This window comes from Hypanus sabinus, chromosome 10 (genome assembly GCF_030144855.1).
Source record: "Hypanus sabinus isolate sHypSab1 chromosome 10, sHypSab1.hap1, whole genome shotgun sequence".
NCBI classification, from domain to species: Eukaryota; Metazoa; Chordata; class Chondrichthyes; order Myliobatiformes; family Dasyatidae; genus Hypanus; species Hypanus sabinus.
In genome coordinates, this window is record NC_082715.1 from 97,303,710 (window position 1) to 97,323,051 (window position 19,342).

At 40.7% G+C, this 19,342-nt stretch overlaps 1 long non-coding RNA gene across 1 annotated transcript in view; it reads left to right on the plus strand.

Moving 5' to 3' along the window:
• Window positions 1-15,434: 15,434 nt before the first annotated feature.
• LOC132400873 (uncharacterized) overlaps window positions 15,435-19,342 on the plus strand; it is a 33,268-nt gene continuing 29,360 nt past the window's right edge. The window contains exon 1 of the long non-coding RNA XR_009514419.1: window positions 15,435-18,117. This is a non-coding gene — a long non-coding RNA (uncharacterized LOC132400873). The remainder of the gene's footprint in view (window positions 18,118-19,342) is intronic.

A 19,342-nucleotide genomic window follows, 5' to 3' on the forward strand; every position in this document is an offset into this window, starting at 1 on the left:
TCTGAGCAGCAAGGTGATGTTGATACTCCAAACCTGCAGTTCCCACCACCTCAGGTACTGTGTATGGCATTTAATGTGCTCTATGAAGTCTACACACTAGCTACAATATAACCATTCAGAGTTTAGGACATTAAGAGATTCAAACTGAATACTGTTACCATATTAAAGTAGCAACTGTAGACAGGATATTCGACAATGAAAGATAAACAAAATTAACTTCGGAAGTCTATCTACATAACATTTTACCAGGACCAATAAACAATGGAACTGGATTTTGAAGTTCAGGCAGTAGTAAAATAGGTTGAATAACCATGCTGGATCATATTTTCCAGTCTTTGTACTTTTATATCATTCTTGAAGTAAATGTGTTTATTTTTGGCACAACAGATAACTATTACATGTTTCAAGTGCAATGCATGGAAGAAAAGCTGTCCACTGACTGCAAACGATTATTAATGAGTGCCTATACAGTATGTCAATAATTGCTATCATGAATATAGATGGATGGGTGCTCAGAAGACAGCAATCTATCAATATAACTACAGGAATACTATTAGCAATGAAAAGTAGTACATGATATGTGCTTACAGCAAATCCTTTCAACATGTATATTAATAAAAAATTCAGTTATAGATATTTTAAAAATATTTTGTGTAAATAAATTATTGCAAATCAATTAACACATGTTACGTGTGCTCAGCAAACAAAATTATAATGTGGCTTCAATAAATTAATTATATTTTCCCAGAAGAATTTTATGAATATTGAGTTTCAATTTCTCATTCCTTTTACAGATTAAACAGCTTTCATGGAATAAGCAACACCAGCTGTGAAGTTATCTTAAACAAGCACCTTTGCTCTGTCTACCACAGAAGTGGGTTTTCTTGGTGGCCACTCATTTTAATTCTACTTCTCATTTCCATTCCAACATGTCAGTCCATGGTCTTCTTTAAGGTAATGATGAGCCCACCCACAGGCCTGAGGAACAATAACTCATATCCTGTTTGGGTAGCCTCCAACCTGATGGCATGAACATTGATTACTCTAACTTCAGTTATTTCTGCTGCATTCCCCTTCTCCCTTTTTCCATTCCTTCTTACCTCTTCCTTTTTGCTCACCTGGCCATCACTACCAGCTGGCACCCCTCCTCCTTCCCTTTCTCCCCACGATGCACTCTCCTTTCCTATCAGATTCCTTCTTTGTTGGCCTCTTTCACCTATCACTCCCCAGGTTCTCACTTCATCTCCCCTCCCCCACTCTATCTGATTTCTCCTGTCACCTGCCAGCTTGTACTTCTCTCCTTCCCTCCGCCTTCTTATACTGAGTTCTTCCCCCTTCCTTTCCAGTCCTGAAGGAGGGTCTCAGCCTGAAACATCAGCTGTTTATTCCTCTGCTGTTTGACCTGCTGAGTTTCTCCACATTTTATATGTGTTGCTCCAGTTACCCTTTAACATCATTTGATAACTTGGCCATAGTTTTCAAAGCTTTACTATCAGTTTTGTTAGGATCATGGTACATAATTGGCTGAAAGCTGAAATCTATGTAATCTCCTTGATCAATGGTAAAATGTGATCAGTTCCTATTGTCATGTCAGTGATAGTAAACATGATTCTGATTCTGTCAGAAACTGTTTACATGAATGATTGGTTATTTTCACTCTTATGCTGTTCATGGTCAGGAAAAATGTGTTCCCACATGCAGTTTCCCCATTTCATGTTTTCCAGATCCAGGATTCACTGATTAAAGCTTTGGAAAGGAGTATCATTCAAGTTTGCAGGATGGAAAGAGTAATCAAAAGGCTAGTTATTGGGTACATACATAATTCAATAATAATTGTAAATGATAAGAGGTCACTATCAAATGCCTGGACTTAAGTTTATTCCCCTGGGAATAGGCAGGGATAACTCTGAAAGGTGAAAGCAATTTTTGATAAAACAAATAAAAAATAAATCAGGAACAAATTGGAACAACTTTGTCATGAACAAACAGTGGAGCTCTGTCCTTCAAATTGCAATCTGGTCTCTTTTTCCCATCACATGAAACCTGTACCTGACACAATTGTACTGCAGTTAATGCTGATGTATTACTTTCTGACATCAGCAGTTGCATTCTATCAAATCGTTTCACTTTGGTTCAACATTGAACAATCAGTTCAATGAATGAACAGTGTGTGTTCCTGCAAAGTCTTTATCAGGTCTGATATTTCTCCATTACATCACCCGCCCCCTCACTGTGTAGTCGGTGACAAGTTAACGAAAGCATTCTGTTGTTGTATTTTCCATGGAAAGACTACTTGTCATGGATTTCAAATGAAACAGTCACATGTTCAGTTGCTGTAATTTGGCCAGTAATGCTACAAGTATTAAAATAAAAAACGTGGTGCAGTATAATATTTAGAACTTGTCTCAAACTACTCAAATATCGTCTGTTTATTTATATGGCCGTGAAACAGAATCTCATTGAAAGGAGAGATAATTTACCGTAAATCCTTTGATTTCTGTAGCTGAGCCACTTCAACCATTGTATGAATCAAAGAACAAAGACTGAATCAAAATGTTATCTTAGACAATCCATACAGCTCTAAGAAATAGAGGGTGGATTTTTTTCCTCCACATCAAGGCTCAAGAGAGCTCTCCTTCTACTGGCTACGGCCACTCTGTCACCGGTGCTTTCATTGATACACAAATCAGTAGACTTGAAATGAAACCATCTTGTCCAACAGGATTGACTGGTAACATAGTTGCTGATATTTGAGTCATGAGAATGGGTGGAAATGTACAATCCCTGAAGGACCTGAGGAATAATTACAAACAGATTCACTATAGTGAGTATTCTGATCTTGCTGCTCTGGAATGAATAACTATAGTGGTGGGGTAGTATGACATCTTTAGTTAGTGTGGACCATGAGCTGGCACTGTAGCTCAGGTCAATCTTCTGATACTGGGTGAATGAAGTCACTCAGACTTAATTATTCATGTTATTTCTGTTAGTCATGTTAGAAAGACCAAATTCCCTGAAGCACTTCACCCTCTACATCTTGCCTAATACCCACTCTCCCCACCCCACCTCACCAGGTCTTTCCCTTTTCTCCAGTTCCAAAGATGCAGCAAAGTCTGGATTGGGAGGGTGATTTCCTACCCTCTCAACTTCCCTTTCCTTTCCTGCATCTTGGTCCAATCCTCCAACCCAAGCTCCCCCAATCCTCCACCTGCCAGTCATAAACCCATCATTTCACATCTGTTCCCAGGAAAACCTCAGGAGAAACTTTTGATATTTACCCAGCGTCACCTTTTGTTGCAAGATCACAGTCTCCCGCTACTCTCTGGGCTGTTTGTTGGGTCCCAGCAAAATCATCCCACAAAGGTGGAAAATCCTAGCTGGAAAGGGCACAGTTCAGAGGAGGAGAGGCAAGGTAGGAGCGCGCATAATGGAAGTTTGGCACTGAGGAGGGTTGTCACAGGAGAGATTTCAAGACAGGGTAGATCAATATTGCTCAGCTGGACCAACAGGAACTTGTGTGTACATCCTCTAGTGCATATATATCCTGCTGTGTTGCTAGGCATCAGAGCCCAATCTTCTGCAGTTGTTCTCCTTGAACATCCTTGTCACTGGACCAAACCCCACTCAGTCAGGACTGCAAGGCATGCAACAGTCATTCCACAAGTGAATAAAAGTCATACATAACATTAACATTCAGGACATGAAACATCAGAATTCTCATTGACAGATCAAGCTCAACATCACTCTACTCTCCAAGCACAGGACATGAAATACCCTTTGGCCACTTGAGGGTCCTGAAGTTTGTCATAGTGGGGATAAGATCCCACTACCTATTAAATACTCCCAATGGCATGAGTCTCAAATAGCCTCTAACAACCAAGTCCAGCTCCTGGCCTTCATGTGTGGCTTAGCTACCGAGCCCAGTGGAACTGTACTACTAAGAGAAGGGGCAAAGGCAGGTTACTGGTGCCTTAAAACCAGTCACTTTGGGCTGGTGGGGCTTGTCGGCCATGGTTGGCAGCTCATCTAGACAGTAAACTCTGATGTCAAACCTCCACTGCCTTGTAGCTATAACCACTTATGGGGAAGGCGTCAAGAATAAACCCCTAGAAAAAACTGAGGGCTGGAGTCAAGGCAGTCTTACATTGAGTTCAATGCTGATTGGCGACTCCTGCAATGCCGCTAGTGCTAAACTGTATGGGCTCTGTTGTTCCTTTGGACTCATCAGCAGTGTGAAGAAGGAAAGCTTGCTGCATGAGCAATAGCTTGGTCTCCATATCATACTGTTTTGGCTTGCATATCACATAGCTAAAACAAGGACACAATATCTATGGTTGACCCCCGACCAATGGAGGACCTCAGTATTTAAGGAGTTAAGTCAGAGTGAAGCAAGGCATCAGTAATATAGTTCATCATTGCCTGAGGAAAGCAATGCTAGAGATCACAACCTCAACCTAGGACAGAGTTGTCTACTAGGTTACAATTGTCTATCTCTACAAGGAACCTCAAAGCAGTGAATGAATACCTCCAAGATAATATTCACCAAATCCAGTAGCAGATTAAGTAAACTGACACGTGTCCTCTGCCGGGCTATCTTCCCCCAAAATGAAGGCACCAATTATAGAGCTGGTGAAATTGCGTGCATGTCTAATCCCAGAATTGCCAACACAGAGCACTATGGCAGTAAGTAGTTATCAGAAGAACAGTGGGAAGGACGTTCTCTAAACCTCCTTGAGACAGTGCAAAATCCCGAATGACACCAGATCCATGACCACTGTTCAAAATGGGAAAGGTAGCTTTCAGTATAGCCTCAAGAACTGGACACCGAGATCAACAAATAAAGATTATTATAATTCTTTCACAGTACAGCCAAGTCAAGAATTTCTTAATTGCTTGCGGTCTGAATAAATAAGTCTTAAATGTTCTAAAAATTTCAATGTATGTACTTTAAGTATAAAGTATTATTCCTCAGTAAAAATGATGCAGATGTGAAATTTAAAACAGAAAATTACAAGGTTGCAAAGATCTGGACAGCAAGATTACGAAGAAAGATATCCTGCGTAACCTGTTGAATAATTCTGGCAACTTTCTAGTAAAACTTTTTTTTTTGGATGTTAGTGAAGCAATTTTGATAGCGAGGAGGTTAAATGATGCTGAATGCTCAGTTTTTCTTTACAGCCTCTTGCACCATTTCCTGCCAAATCAGCATGGCCTATGGTCAAACGACAGTGATTTTAAACAACAAACTATTATTAACAATATAACTTCAAAAACTATAAGTACACATCGGTGCAAGTCAGCAATATAATAAGTAATGCTTGATGCAAGTAAAATGTCCGGATAACACAAACTCTGTTAAACATTAACTTTGTAGTAAATAGGAGAATGGTTTATTTCAAATCGGACAAGCAGATAATCACATCAAGTTCAACACATATCACCATTCAGTTATTGCTTTATATAAAACAAATTCAAAAACAGAAACCAAGATTACATCTCCACTTTTTAATACCACGTTTAAAGTAACCATTTCAAATAACTAATAACAACCCATCCAAATTTTTTCCGGAAAAAGCATGTTAATGAGTCAAAAAATTTTCCAATTAGAAAACTGTTGCCTTTTAGTGTACGAAGTCTCAGATGTCCTTATTTTCTTAATGTATATCAGCCTACATAGACTAAAAAGTTACAACTAATCCTAAAAATAATTGTATTTACAAAATACTTGATAAAAAATATTTTCAATTCTACAAGGAGGTACACAAAATTCTTTGAAGATGGTGGTAGGTTTCTCAGTCATTCTGATCATTGGCAGGCTCAGTTTTCTGTTCCTAGAAACAGCAATAGTTTGATGAGACAATCACAAATTCAACCAGTAAGATTCACTATTAACTATCCTTTTTAGTTAGCTGAACTAACTCATTATTTTAAACATGGTGCACATTCATACATTATAAAAGATGGTGGATTCATCTATTTAAGTTACTTAAGTATAGTTGACGCTCATTACTGTCATTCACTCTTACAGAATTCTCAAAAAATTGAGGTACACAGTAAAATACAGCCTCTCAGTTTTTGTGCGATGAAAATTTAAAAATATAGTGATTTATAACATTATTTGATGCATATACAAATGACATATTACAGAAAAATTGCAACAAATTGTTTTCGATGTATCTGCCCCCCCCCCCCCCACACCTTCTCCTCTATAATGTAGGGTTTGGTTTTAGCTATTTTCACGGAGTTCAGCATGGTAGCTGCAAGGTTAAATAGCACACTATAGTAGGCCATAAATTGGCATGGACTGCTCGGGCTGTTTCTCTGCTAGGAAATGGAGCTTGGCAGAAACAGAATTGAGCAACAAAGAAATCTACTTCTGTCCTGCTCCATGAAGCTGAAAATCTGCATTGTAAACACTCCTGCTGTTGATTTTTATGCCACATAAGATATTTTAAAGTAAGAATGTCAAGATACCCAATTAACTAGATCACAGGATTCCTCTCAAAGCAAGATGCATACTATTATTGCATAAATAAATAACTAAGCCAATTACGAATAGAAATTTATTGAATCAGCTATATTATGGAATAACCGTTGCATACAGGGTTTTTAGGATTTGGTTTTTGTTTAGCTATCTTAAGGTGCTCTAACTACATATTTTGCAATTTATAAAAGTGCAAAGCTCAGCATGGTTTAAGATTTTTGTTCTACTAAGAAATAGTCTTTAATGTGGCTGTACACTGAAACTGGACTGTTAATCTCAAATAGGTGACTTGTGAGGCTGGAATGCATTCAAGTTCCAGACAGAAAGCTATGAATTGCTTGTTCATCCATCAGAATTCAGTATAATACGCAAGCCACTGCTTACTTGAACCATTATTTACTACCCAACAAAACTAAATTGCTTGTTCCATAGATAAAACTACTAGAGATACAATTACGACAAATGATTGCAAATGTACAACTCTAGTAAAATACTGAAAATGAGAGGAGCACTGCACTCAAAATCTTAACTTTAGCACGAGGGAACTCTGTAGTTTTAGTAACAACCAAGCAACCACAGCACACAGTTATATATACACTGCAGATTTTTTTATACCATCGTACCCTTAACTGTTACATGCTTAATCTGTCCTTTCACTGATAGGGAGCTGGGTGGGATACTTCTAGCTGATGTCACGCTAACAGAGGACCGAGAAACATGGATCTGCAACAAGTGTTGAGTAGAAAACAGCTGAACATGCAATCAAAATTCCATAACACCACAAGACATAGAAGAATAAGGCCATTCAGCCCATCAAATCTGCTCTGCCATTGCATCATGGCTGGTTTATTGTCCCCCTTAAGCTCATTCTCCTACCTTCTCCCCGTAACTTTTGATGCCCTTACTAATCAAGAACCTATCAGCCTCCACTTTAAGTATACCCAATGACTTGGCCTCCACAGTTGTCTGAGCCAATGAATTCCACAGATACACCCCCCTCTGGTGAAAGATATCTCTTTTCATCTCTTTTCCGAGGGGACATCCTTCTATTCTGAGGGTGTGCCCCCTAGTCCTAGACCTCCCTACTACAGGAAACATCCTCTCCACACCATTCTATTTAGGTCTTTAAATATTCGATAGGTTTCAATGAGATTTCCCCCTCATTCTTCTAGACTCATGTTCTGTTTTAATATGGTTTCTTTCCCCTTTTTAGATGCAAATTTTACCTTTTCAGCTTTTGTTTCGCCATTTTGAGCAGATGCAGCTTCTTCTTTAGTTATCTTCTCTTTGGACTGTTTCTTTGGTTTTGGAGAAGTCTTCTACAGAAAAACAAGAGTCCAGACAGTATAATACACAAGAAACTAAACAGTAATTTTACTACATGGGGAATACTGAATTCATGACTCAGACTTCCAGTACGTGCAGTGTTATATTTTACAAAACTACAGCCATGTTTTGCACAAATTGTAGGCCCATACAGCACAAGTAGCTCAAGATGATGCACAGAGTCTGCAGACTCTGGAAACTGGAGCAACAGAGTGCCGGCAGATCTCAGTGGGCCATGGGAGGTACAGAAGTTGCCAATGTTCTGGGTTGAAAACCTGCACCAGGCTCGAGACTGGAGAAGCATGGTGACCAGCATAAAGAGAAGGGGTAGGGCAAGAAAGGATTCTGAGGCAATTGGTAGAGTGAGGAGGAGGTGAAATGACAGGCAGATAGAGCCATGTAGAGGAGGTGAGTGAGGATGGTGTTGGAAGGCTGTGACAAGTGAATGACAAATAATGGAGGCAGGCAAAGCAAGAGGATAAAAGAGAAAAAAATAGATGGAATGGGGCAGTGTCTGGGATTGTGAAGATGAGCAGGAACAAAATGCTGGATTCGGATTTGGATACATAAAGGAAGTGAGAAGGGGAGCCATTGGGGAGAGATGACTGACAGCTGTAACTAGACAGGATGGGGGCATTGAGTGGGTGGATGATGGGACGGGGGACAAAGTGAAAGGACTATGGGATCAGAGTCAGAGGGAGGGAAAAAAACCCTAAAATTGGAAAACTCACATATTCACGCCATTGAGTTTCAGACTATGCAGGTGGAATTCAGTCTCCCAATATCGACTGCTCTACAGCGGCAACCATTTCGCAGAACACCGACGTTCAGTTGAATATGAGTTCACTGTTGCTGACTATTCTAACTCCCTTTCTCATAATAACTTGTCCATCCCTGGCCTTCTGTACTAGCAGGATGAAGCACAACGCCAACTGAGAGGCAACGCCTCAGACAGTTTGCATCCCAATGGAATGAACACCGAGTTTTCCTAGTTGAGATAAATTCCCCTAACCACCCACCGCCAATCGCCCCCACTTTTTGTCCCCCTTACATCCGGTCAGATGGCAGTGTGCCTGGACACAGCTGCATCTATGTGGCCCAAGTTGTTATTGTCTTTTTTAAAAATGTCTGTCACTCACCTGCCAATGTCTTCAAAGTGCCGCACTGGTCACCTCCCCTGCCTGTCTGCCACCTCATTCCCTTCCTTGGAACAGTCTCACCATTCCTCTTCTCCTCTCTCTGTTGGCCAACTTACCTCTCCACTCTCTGTTCATGGTGACCTGAACCACTGGCAATTTCTTTCCTCCCCCGGTTGCTGCATGACCCACCGAGTTCCTCCAGCACATTGTTCATAGCTCAAGACATTTTATTGCTTCAACTGTCCTGCAGCAGTTGTATATCAATGGCTTTCGAAGGCTTCAACTTTTATGCTCTTATCGGTGCAGGTGCAGAATTACACCATTTGGCCCATTGACTTTGCTCAGCCATTCCGTTATGCCAGCTTTATTATCCCTCAATCTCCACTTTAAATGACCCAACGACATGGACTCCACAGACATGTTTGGCAATGAATTCTACAGACTCACCATCTTCTGACTAAAGAAATCCCTCCTCATCTCTGTTGTAAAGGGATGTCCCTGTGTTCCAAGGCACTGTTCTCTGGTTCTAGACTCCCCACTATAAGAAACATCTTCACATAAACTCTATCTAGGCCCTTCTATATTTCAATAGGTTTTATTGAGATCCTCTTCATTCTTGTAAACACCAGAGTACAGGTTCCGCGCTTATACCTAATGTGTTTATCTACACACATACACGTTCACACTTATTTTACCTCAAACTTTTTTTTCTGACATTCGCTATTTTCCTTTTTATTTTGGAGCAAAAATCATGAGAGTTTGTGCTTTCACTATGGACACATACAAACTGAGAAGAACCTTCATTTTTATTAAATCCACTCTGAATCCTTTTTGAATAGAAACAGCCCACTAATATGTAGTGATTATTATCTTGGCAGATCACTGCCACTGGACCTTATCATGTGCTTTAAAAGGTTGTCAGAGCTGAATACCAAAATCCTAACTGTGAAATGAATATTGATTTGCAAGCATTTAATTTTGCCACTCACTTCACATTCTAAAGCTCTACGCACAAATGAAAAAAAAATCTCATTAACATATAGGATTCTAAAGCAATCAATATTCTCCCACTATGAAAAGCTCCTGCACCTCATTATGAATGCCCAAACCCTCTTCCTGGTGAGTGTAAGAAAATGGGAAGGGCAAGAGAAATTCAAGACATGAAAAAAAATCATGTTTGCAAATCACCCACCTACGCTTTGTCTTCGCTTAATTTGCTAATGACAGATTTGAACTCCACACAAACACACATACGGATTTTAATCTTGTCAAAATAAACAAACATTTAATCTTTAGTAACTATCACTGCAGATTGATTTTGTATCAGTTTCTACATTATAAAGCAATTAAAGTCTGCAGAGAGTAATTAACACTCATGTTGAATTAAAAGTTAATGAGTTTGAATCATCAACATTTTACCTTGAGGCTTATTCTGTACTAAAGGACTTATAAAAGAAAGATGAAAAATCCAAACTACCCAACAAGACAGACAGGAGTTCTCAGGAAGGTTCACTGTCACCAATTTAATTGTTTCTTTGACATTCACAAACCAAAGAGCAACAATGATGTTGATTTAACCCTCCAAAAGAATTTAAACAGGAGACAACAAAAAGACACAATAAAATTACATCAGAAATAGGAGTAAGAATAGGCCATCTGGCCCGTTAAGCCTGCTTCGCAATTCAATAAGATCATGGCCGATCTGGCCAAGGACTCACCTCAACCTACCTACCTGCCTTTTCCCCCATAGCCCTCAATTCCCCTACTATGCAAAAATCTATCCAACCTTGTCTTAAATATATTTACTGAGGTAGCCTCCACTGCTTCATTGGGCAGAGAATTTCACAGATTCACCACTCTCTCGGAAAAGCAGTTCCTCCTCATCGCTGTCCTAAATCTACACCCCTGAGTCTTGAGGCTATGTCCCCTAGTACTAGTCTAACCTACCAGTGGAAACAACTTTCCTGTCTCTATCCATCTATCCCTTCCATAATTTTATGTGTTTTTATAAGATCTGCTCTCTCATTCTTCTAAAATCCAGAGAGTACAGTCTAGATGACTCAGTCTCTCCTCATAGTCTAACCCCTCATCTGTGGAATCAACCTGGTGAACCTCATCTGCACCACCTCTAAAGCCAGTATATCTTCAAGTAAGGACACCAGAACTTCACGCGGTACCCCAGGTATGGACTCACCAGTACCCTGTAGCAGCATAACCTCCCTGCTCTTAAATTCAATCCATCTAGCGATGAAGGCTAACATTCCATTTGACTTCTTGATAGCCTGCTGTACCTGCAAACCAACCTTTTATGATTATGCACAAGCACTCCCTTATGCATGGCAGTGTGTTGCAATCTTTTACCATTTAAATAATAATCTGCTCTTTCATTTTACCTTCCAAAGTGGATGACCTGGTATTTACCAACATTGTACTCCACCTGCCAGACCCTTGCCCACTCACTTAACCTGTCTATATCTCTCTGCAGACTCTCCGTATCTTCTGCACAATTTGCTTTTCCACTTAATTTAGTATCATCAGCAAATTTAGATACACTACACTCTGTCCCTTCTTCCTGATTGTTAATGTATATTGTGAACAGTTGTGGAACAAACCTCACTCTTTATATGAGAGCAAAGAAGAATGAATAGGGTGAAATTGTTATGGGAAACAGAGAAACGGCAGAAGAATTTAATGAGTACTTTAGATCTGTTTTCACTAAGGAAGACACAAGCAATCTCCCAGATGTATGGATGGGCCAAGGACATAGGGTAACAGAGGAAATGAAACAGACTGACATTAGGAAGGAAATGGTGATGAGTAGACTGATGGGACTGAAGGCTGACAAATCCCCAGGTCCAGATGGTCTGCATCCTAGGGTACTAAAGGAGGTGGCCCTGGAAATTGCGGATGCATTGGTAATCATTTTCCAATGTTCCTTAGATTCAGGATCAGTTCCTGAGGATTAGAGAATGGCTAATGTTATCCCACTTTTTAAGAAAGGAGGGAGGGAGAAAACAGAGAACTATTGACCTGTCAGCCTGGCATCGGTGGTGGGGAAGATGCTAGAGTCCATTATTAAGGATGAAATAGTGGCATATCTAGATAGCAGTGATAGGATTGGGCCGAGCCAGCATGGATTTACCAAGGGTAAATCATGCTTGACTAATATATTGGAGTTTTTCGAGGATGTAACCAGGAAATTAGATGGGGGGAGATCCAGTGTACCTCAATTTTCAGAAGGCATTTGATAAGGTCCCACATAGGAGATTGGTGGGTAAAATCAAAGCTCAGGGCATCGGGGGGAAGACATTGACATGGATAGAAAACTGGTTGGCAGATAGAAAGCAAAGGGTAGCAGTGAATGGGTGTTTCTCGGAATGGCAGGTGGTGACTAGTGGGGTGCCACAGGGCTCAGTATTGGGACCACAGCTGTTTACAATTTACGTCAACGATTAGGATGAAAGCATTGAGAATAACATCAGCAAATTTGCTGATGATACTAAGCTGGGTGGCAGTGTGACATGTGATGAGGATGTTAGGACAATTCAGGATCGGCTGGGTGAGTGGGCAGATACTTGGCAGATGACGTTTAATGTGAATAAATGTGAGGTTATCCACTTTGGGAGTAAGAACAGGAATGCAGATTATTATCTGAACGGTGTAGAATTAGGTAAGGGAGAAATACAAAGAGATCTAGGAGTCCTTGTTCATCAGTCACTGAAAGTGAATGAGCAAGTGCAGCAGGCAGTGAAGAAGGCTAATGGAATGTTGGCCTTTATTACAAAGGGAATTGAGTACAAGAGCAAGGAAATCCTATTGCATTTGTACAGAGCCCTGGTGAGACCACACCTGGAGTACTGTGTACAGTTTTGGTCTCCAGGGTTAAGGAAGGACATCCTGGCTGTAGAGGAAGTGCAGCATAGATTCACGAGGTTAATTCCTGGGATGTCCGGACTATCTTACGCAGAGAGGTTAGAGAGACTGTGCTTGTACACGCTGGAATTAAGGAGATTGAGAGGGGATCTGATTGAAACATGTAAGATTATTAAGGGATTGGACAAGATAGAGGCAGGAAATATGTTCCAGATGCTGGGAGAGTCCAGTACCAGAGGGCATGGTTTGAGAATAAGGGGTAGGTCATTTAGGACAGAGTTAAGGAAAAACTTCTCCCAGAGAGTTGTGGGGTTCTGGAATGCACTGCCTCGGAAGGTAGTGGAGGACAATTCTCTGGATGCTTTCAAGAAGGAGCTAGATAGGTATCTTATGGAAAGGGGAATCAAGGGATATGGGGACAAGGCAGGAACCAGTTATTGATAGTAGATGATCAGCCATGATCTCAAAATGGCGGTGCAGGCTCGAAAGGCCGAATGGTCTACTTCTGCACCTATTGTCTATTGTCTATTGCCACAGACAGCTGTGGAAGACATGTCATTGGGTATATTTAAAGTGGAGGCTGATAGGCTCTTGATTAGTACATTGATCAAAGGTTATGGGGACAAAGCTGGAGACTGGTGTTGAGAAGGAAAATAAAACAGTCATGATTAAATGGCAGAGCAGACTTGATGCACAGAGTAACCTAATTCAGCTCCTTATGTCTTATGGTCTTCAGTGTATGAACAAGTCATTAGGAGCTGCCAGATGTAAAGCATCAGTAAGGATACGATTTTCATTGAACATAGTATTCTGTATAAAAGTTACAGAAGTTATTACATTTCAAAATCAGTGCAAAACTAAAATCTCATAATTTCTCACCCTGGCACGTTTCTGAGGCTTGGCATCTTCCCTGGGAGTGGCAGCAGCAGCGGCCGCAGCAGCAGCAGCATTCTATGATGGAAGGGTTAAATTATTCAAATTTATACTAAGTCAAATAACACCAAGCATACATTTACAGACAGTAATTCTGTGATACACATTTGCAAACTGGAAGGGGGACACTGGAAAGAACTACTGAAAAAAGGTAGCCAATCTGATGTTGATACAGTGCAAATTACTCTCATTTGCATGTCATTTGAGCAAGCTACATTAAAACGTGGTTGTTTGCCACATCTACATTTCAATGTATATGCTCTGAAATTCCATGTAAATCTATTATCAAAGTACATATACTAAATACCCCTATTTGCAACTTTGAGATTAATTTTCTTGCAGGCATTCACAGTAGAGCAAAGAAATAAAAATAGTCAATGAAAAACTACCAACACTAACAACAACCAATGAGCAAAAGTAAACAACAAATTGATACAACTGAGAAACTGAGATGTAAAGTTCTTCAAAGTGAATCCTTCGGTTGTGGAATCAGTCCAGTGTTGAGGTGAGTGAAGTTACCGATGCTGGTTCAGGAGCCTGATGGTTGAAAGGTAATAAACTTTTTCTTGAACCTCATTCCCGATGGCAGGAGTGAGACAAGAGCATGGCCTGGATGGTAGGGGGCCATGATGATGGATGCTGCATTCTTGCGGCAGCGCTCCTGGTAAATATGCTCAATGGCTGTGGCAACAGAAAGAAGGGGGAACATAGAAACTTGCAGCTAGAGGGGAAGGAGGATGGACTTCACCAGGGAATGGATACTGTGTGGTCAGGAATCACAACTGATGCTGGTAGGATTGAGGCAAACAAGTGCAAAATAACAAAAAGAATACTTAATTGACAGAAATGACCAAGAAAATAAGAGATAGGTCACAAAGGAAGGTCAATAAAAGTAAAAATCTTAAAATAAAAAAGACTGCCTATCAGTAGCAGTGGAATGTGGACAATTCCCATGTACATACAACTTCAAGATACCATTTGATGATAGATTGCAACATTTTTGTTGTTTTATTTACAGTTACACATGGACTGGGATGGGAAGAGTAAAGTTTTCCAGAATGTAAAGGACATACAGTACATTGCGATAGTGAGAGAGTTATTCAAACAAGTTCAAAGACATGCTAGAGCTAGGCAAGGTTCCTCTATCAGCATGCTCTCAAAGTTAATCACACTATTTTTAAACACCAAATGCAGCATTGTTCCACTGGCAAATTCACTGATGTACGTACGTGTGTTGGGAAATGATTATGAACAGGTCCATGAAATTCCAAAGACTATTCCGGCAAAGAGCTATTCAACAAAACAACTCAAAATGCTAACTGGACTAGTAATTCCCAATAACAGTGAAAACCCTTGTAGTGTTGATGGCCAATATTAAATCACGCAATTTATTTCATTTTCATAGCATAGCTGGACTGTAAACAACTTACTTTTCCCAATCTACTGGATCTTCTGAGCTGTAAAAACAAATTTTAATTTTGTTAGCTGGATTGAAAAGATTAGCAAGAGAAGACATTGCTGTTATTAAACATTCCTCTGCTTGGCTAAGTAACTACAATTCAACTAAGATATAAAGTTGTATAACAGGGCAACACTGAACTGAAAATTAAACCAAGAAACTCACCTGCTTAACTGCTTTTGGATCCTGCTTTTGTTCACCATCACTTGGTGCCTAAAAAGACAATATTGTATTTAATTTTAATCTGCAATCTGCCCAATTTCTCAACAGATAAAATGCTCCTCCTTGCCGTACGATAACAAAAGCTACATTGTGTAGATAATGCTGTGAAGGACTGAGCAAAACTGATTGGTGATGAATCATCCACTTTAGATTCTGGAAGGACAAACATCAGAGTATTTTTGTAATGAGTAGCTGTAAGAGAACAAGATGCTTTGGAGATCTTAAAATTCTCTTTTCTTAAAGGTTGTCAACATTGGAAACTTAAGCCAGGCTAAATGCTTGTGAGCAATGGCTCTGCCATTGAGAGTGAACAGCACAAGGTTTCTTGGTATGTACATACAGACGATCTAACCTGAGCCACAGCAGCATCACTTTCTGCGGAGACTGAGGTGTGCAAAACTCCCCATCCCCATTCCAATGACTTTCTACAGGAGCACCATCCTTTGCTGCGTCATTGGTATAGAAGCTGCCGAAAGGATCAGCGGGCTCTCTCTCTCTCCCCCCCCCATTTGTGTCAATTACTGGGAGTATTGCAGACGAAGAGTTCAAAGTATTGTTGAGGATCTCTATCACCATCACAAAAATTCTTTGACCCACTACCATCAGGAACAATCAGAACGAGGACTGCCAGGCTGAGTAACAGTTTCTTCTCCCAAGCTGTAAGATGAATGAATAACCTGTCACTAAGACAGTGAGTTATTTACTGTTACCTTTGCTGCACACTACATGCACTTTGAATTATTCTTTATTGACTTATTTATGGTAATGTTTTATTTTACGTGCTATGTGTGATATATGTTTTATTGGTGTACCATTGTCCAGAGAAACATTGTTTTGATCAGTTGTATATATGCACAGTCAGACAACAATAAACTTGAATTTGAATTTTAACAAGGGCATAGAATGAGGAACAACGGAGATGTGGTCGATAATGCAGGCCTGCCTTAATTCAGCACATTATCCTTTGCACTGCTAGTTATTAGACAGAGAGAAACCATTCCTTCCACCTGGAGTCTGCACCAACTATCAATCATTTTATTCTTTCATTTGGAAACCACACCTCCCCCCACCCCAATTCTACCGCTCACCTATACATTGGGGCACCATAAAGTGGCCATTATCATACCAACCTGTGGAGTTCAGGGACGTGACTCGCGTGGCCACAGGGCAAAGGTGAAAACTGCACAGTGACAGCAGAACAGCGGGGATTGAACCCAAGTCTCTGGGGCTGTGAGAGGAGCCAGGCCACACCACTATCAATATCCTGATTTGCCCAGCAATGTCTCCGTGTTGCTGGCCTCCCCGAAGAGCTGACTGAGTTTGCATTATTACCTCCCCACCCTTTTGTAACTGGAAGGCCCCCGCTATCGATGAACAAGGCAGCGTCAATTCTGCTGAATTTCAGCAGAGCACAACACAGCCCTGTGGCCTTCACAGTTGTTCCCGAGCTTTGCCCCTCCCAAGCACATCCAACTCAAGACATCAGGTAAACTGTCACCAATATCAGAGATACAAGTTTGCAATCCAGCAACCACCCCAAATTGACAAGCTGTTATAAAAAATAATAATAATTGAAGTCTCCATCCCTCCCAATTGCTTTTTGATTACTCATTTTCTCAGGTCGCCATGTGCTTCTTGATCCCCCGAAACAATAACCTGACCAGTTCTTCCGGATCGCTAAATTTGTCCGCACTACAAACAGCAACTCTTTGCGTTGTGCCCCCTTCCACAGGTCTGGGAATCAGGGACAATCAAAGTTATGCCTGCAATTTTTTGGGACCCTGGTTCTCTTCTTTCACATCACTCCCCACAGTACATTACCGGCTGTATTACTGTCACTCACCAATCTAGAAAACCAAATAAGCTTCGCTGTAAATTGCAAAAGCTTTCTTCCGATTCATGCAATCTATTATCAAAATCGCAAAATCAATTTTGGGTGATAAAAACTAACAACCAACATGAAAGACAAATGCACCTCCTCCGACCCCCTGTCTTTAAGGACTATTCCAATCTAGTTCGGGGTTCTTAACTTTTTTAATGCCACGGACCCTTACCATTAACCGAGGGGGTCCATGGATCCCAGGTTGGGAACTCCTATTCTAGTTTCCATGCCGCACAGGTTCTGACAGCCCAAGATGGTATTCAGTCCATTTCAAGTTGTTCTTCTCTCGCCTTGGAAACAGGAGTTCAAAAAATATTGTCCTTACCTTTTATGCCACCAACCTCATCTTGTACAATTCCTAATTTTATTATGTGCATCCCCACACTGCTTCCCAAAATATCCTGCGGGGAGACTCAGGCTAAATCCTCCATCTCTCCGTCTGCAACACTGGCCCTTTTACAACGGGGATTCGCTCTCCAATTGGGCTACCTGCGTTCGGTTGCTGATCTACCCCTTTAATTCTTCCTCTTTGGTGAGATGGTCCTCAGTCCGTAGTTTGTTCCGATGAAGCATCTCCGGGCACAGCACCCTTCAGCTCAGCACATTACAAGCTGCTGCACTTGCACACTGGCTTCTATCCGGACTTCTCACATTATTGCACCGCATCACAAACCCTCCTCTTCTCAAAGCCTACCTAAATCTCTCATTTCCAGTTCTGCTGCTCCAGGGGTCGACCGAAAACGTGAACCCTTAATGCTCGTCCCCGTGCCGCGAGTGTCGTAGCCCCGAGCGAGGACAGGTACGTACCGCGCAGAGGGCGGCGACGCGCGCTGGGCTGAGTGACAGGTACATACGGGCTCCGCTGAGAGCCCAAAGACACAGATTAGTTTTAAACATGGCTTTGGCTTTCGAAGAGAAGGGGGTGGGGGAACACTCCGCACTAAACACCTGATCAAAATATGCATCAAATACAGACATACGAAATCCTTTAGTCCTTTTATTTGTATAGACTATGTGCAAAAATAAATCCGCCTCGAAACGTGTAAGGTATTAAGCTTCAGCATTTCCTAAAGTGAAGAAAGAAGACCCATTTGCTTCAAACATCATGGAGGGAAGAGGACGCCAGACGAGTCAAAATCGTTTGCAATTTAATTACTACGCCACACTTTAGTTTTTAAATTTAAAAGTTTTTAGAAACTTCAAAATGCAAAGATATAAAATTGTGTACTTGACAAATGCAAAAAAAAAATGTGCCATAAATTATACAGGCACCTTGTAAAAGCACAGTGCAGTTACGAGAGAAATTAATATATGTAATCGAACTTACCGTCCTTTTAGGGCCCATGATTACTACACTAGGCAGAGATACGTTAATGGGGTGCACTCCACAGCTACCGTTGCAAGTTTCAAGTCCCAAGCAGCGCAGATCGATTTCTAAACACCTTACTAATCGGATGATAATGTCATGCTGATCAGATGCAAATTAGGTCCAGCAGTCGGCGCTGGAGTGGTGGAACGCTGATTTGGTCCTGCCCACTTACTCAGGGCTAATGATTCTATTGGTGAAAGGAAATCGAGGATGCTGTACAGTTTCAGTCCAGTTTAGGGATTGGTTCCACAACTTGTCAGTATTTTTTTTGCTAAAATTACTGCAATTTATTTGAAAAATAAAATCAAATGAAGGGCGAGATGGACCAAGAGAAACACGCCTTGTCTACTTGGGTCGTTAAACACATTGTGGCTGCTCGGAGCAATTATATTTTTACATCCAATCAAAATGCTGGAAAAAGATGCAATTGCCTGGTTGGTTATTTTGAATCACTTTTTGAAAAATATCAAGATTTATGCAAATAGGAAACAGGAGCGCAAATGCTGAAAACACGTACATAAATCAATATTTCTGGGAATGAAAAAAGCGCACCGAGCAGGACTACTCTTTTAAAGAACATCTTGTAATATTTAGCTGTTTTCATTTAAACAAGTAGGACAACCGCCCTCTTTTTTTACATAAAAGCAAAGTTAAG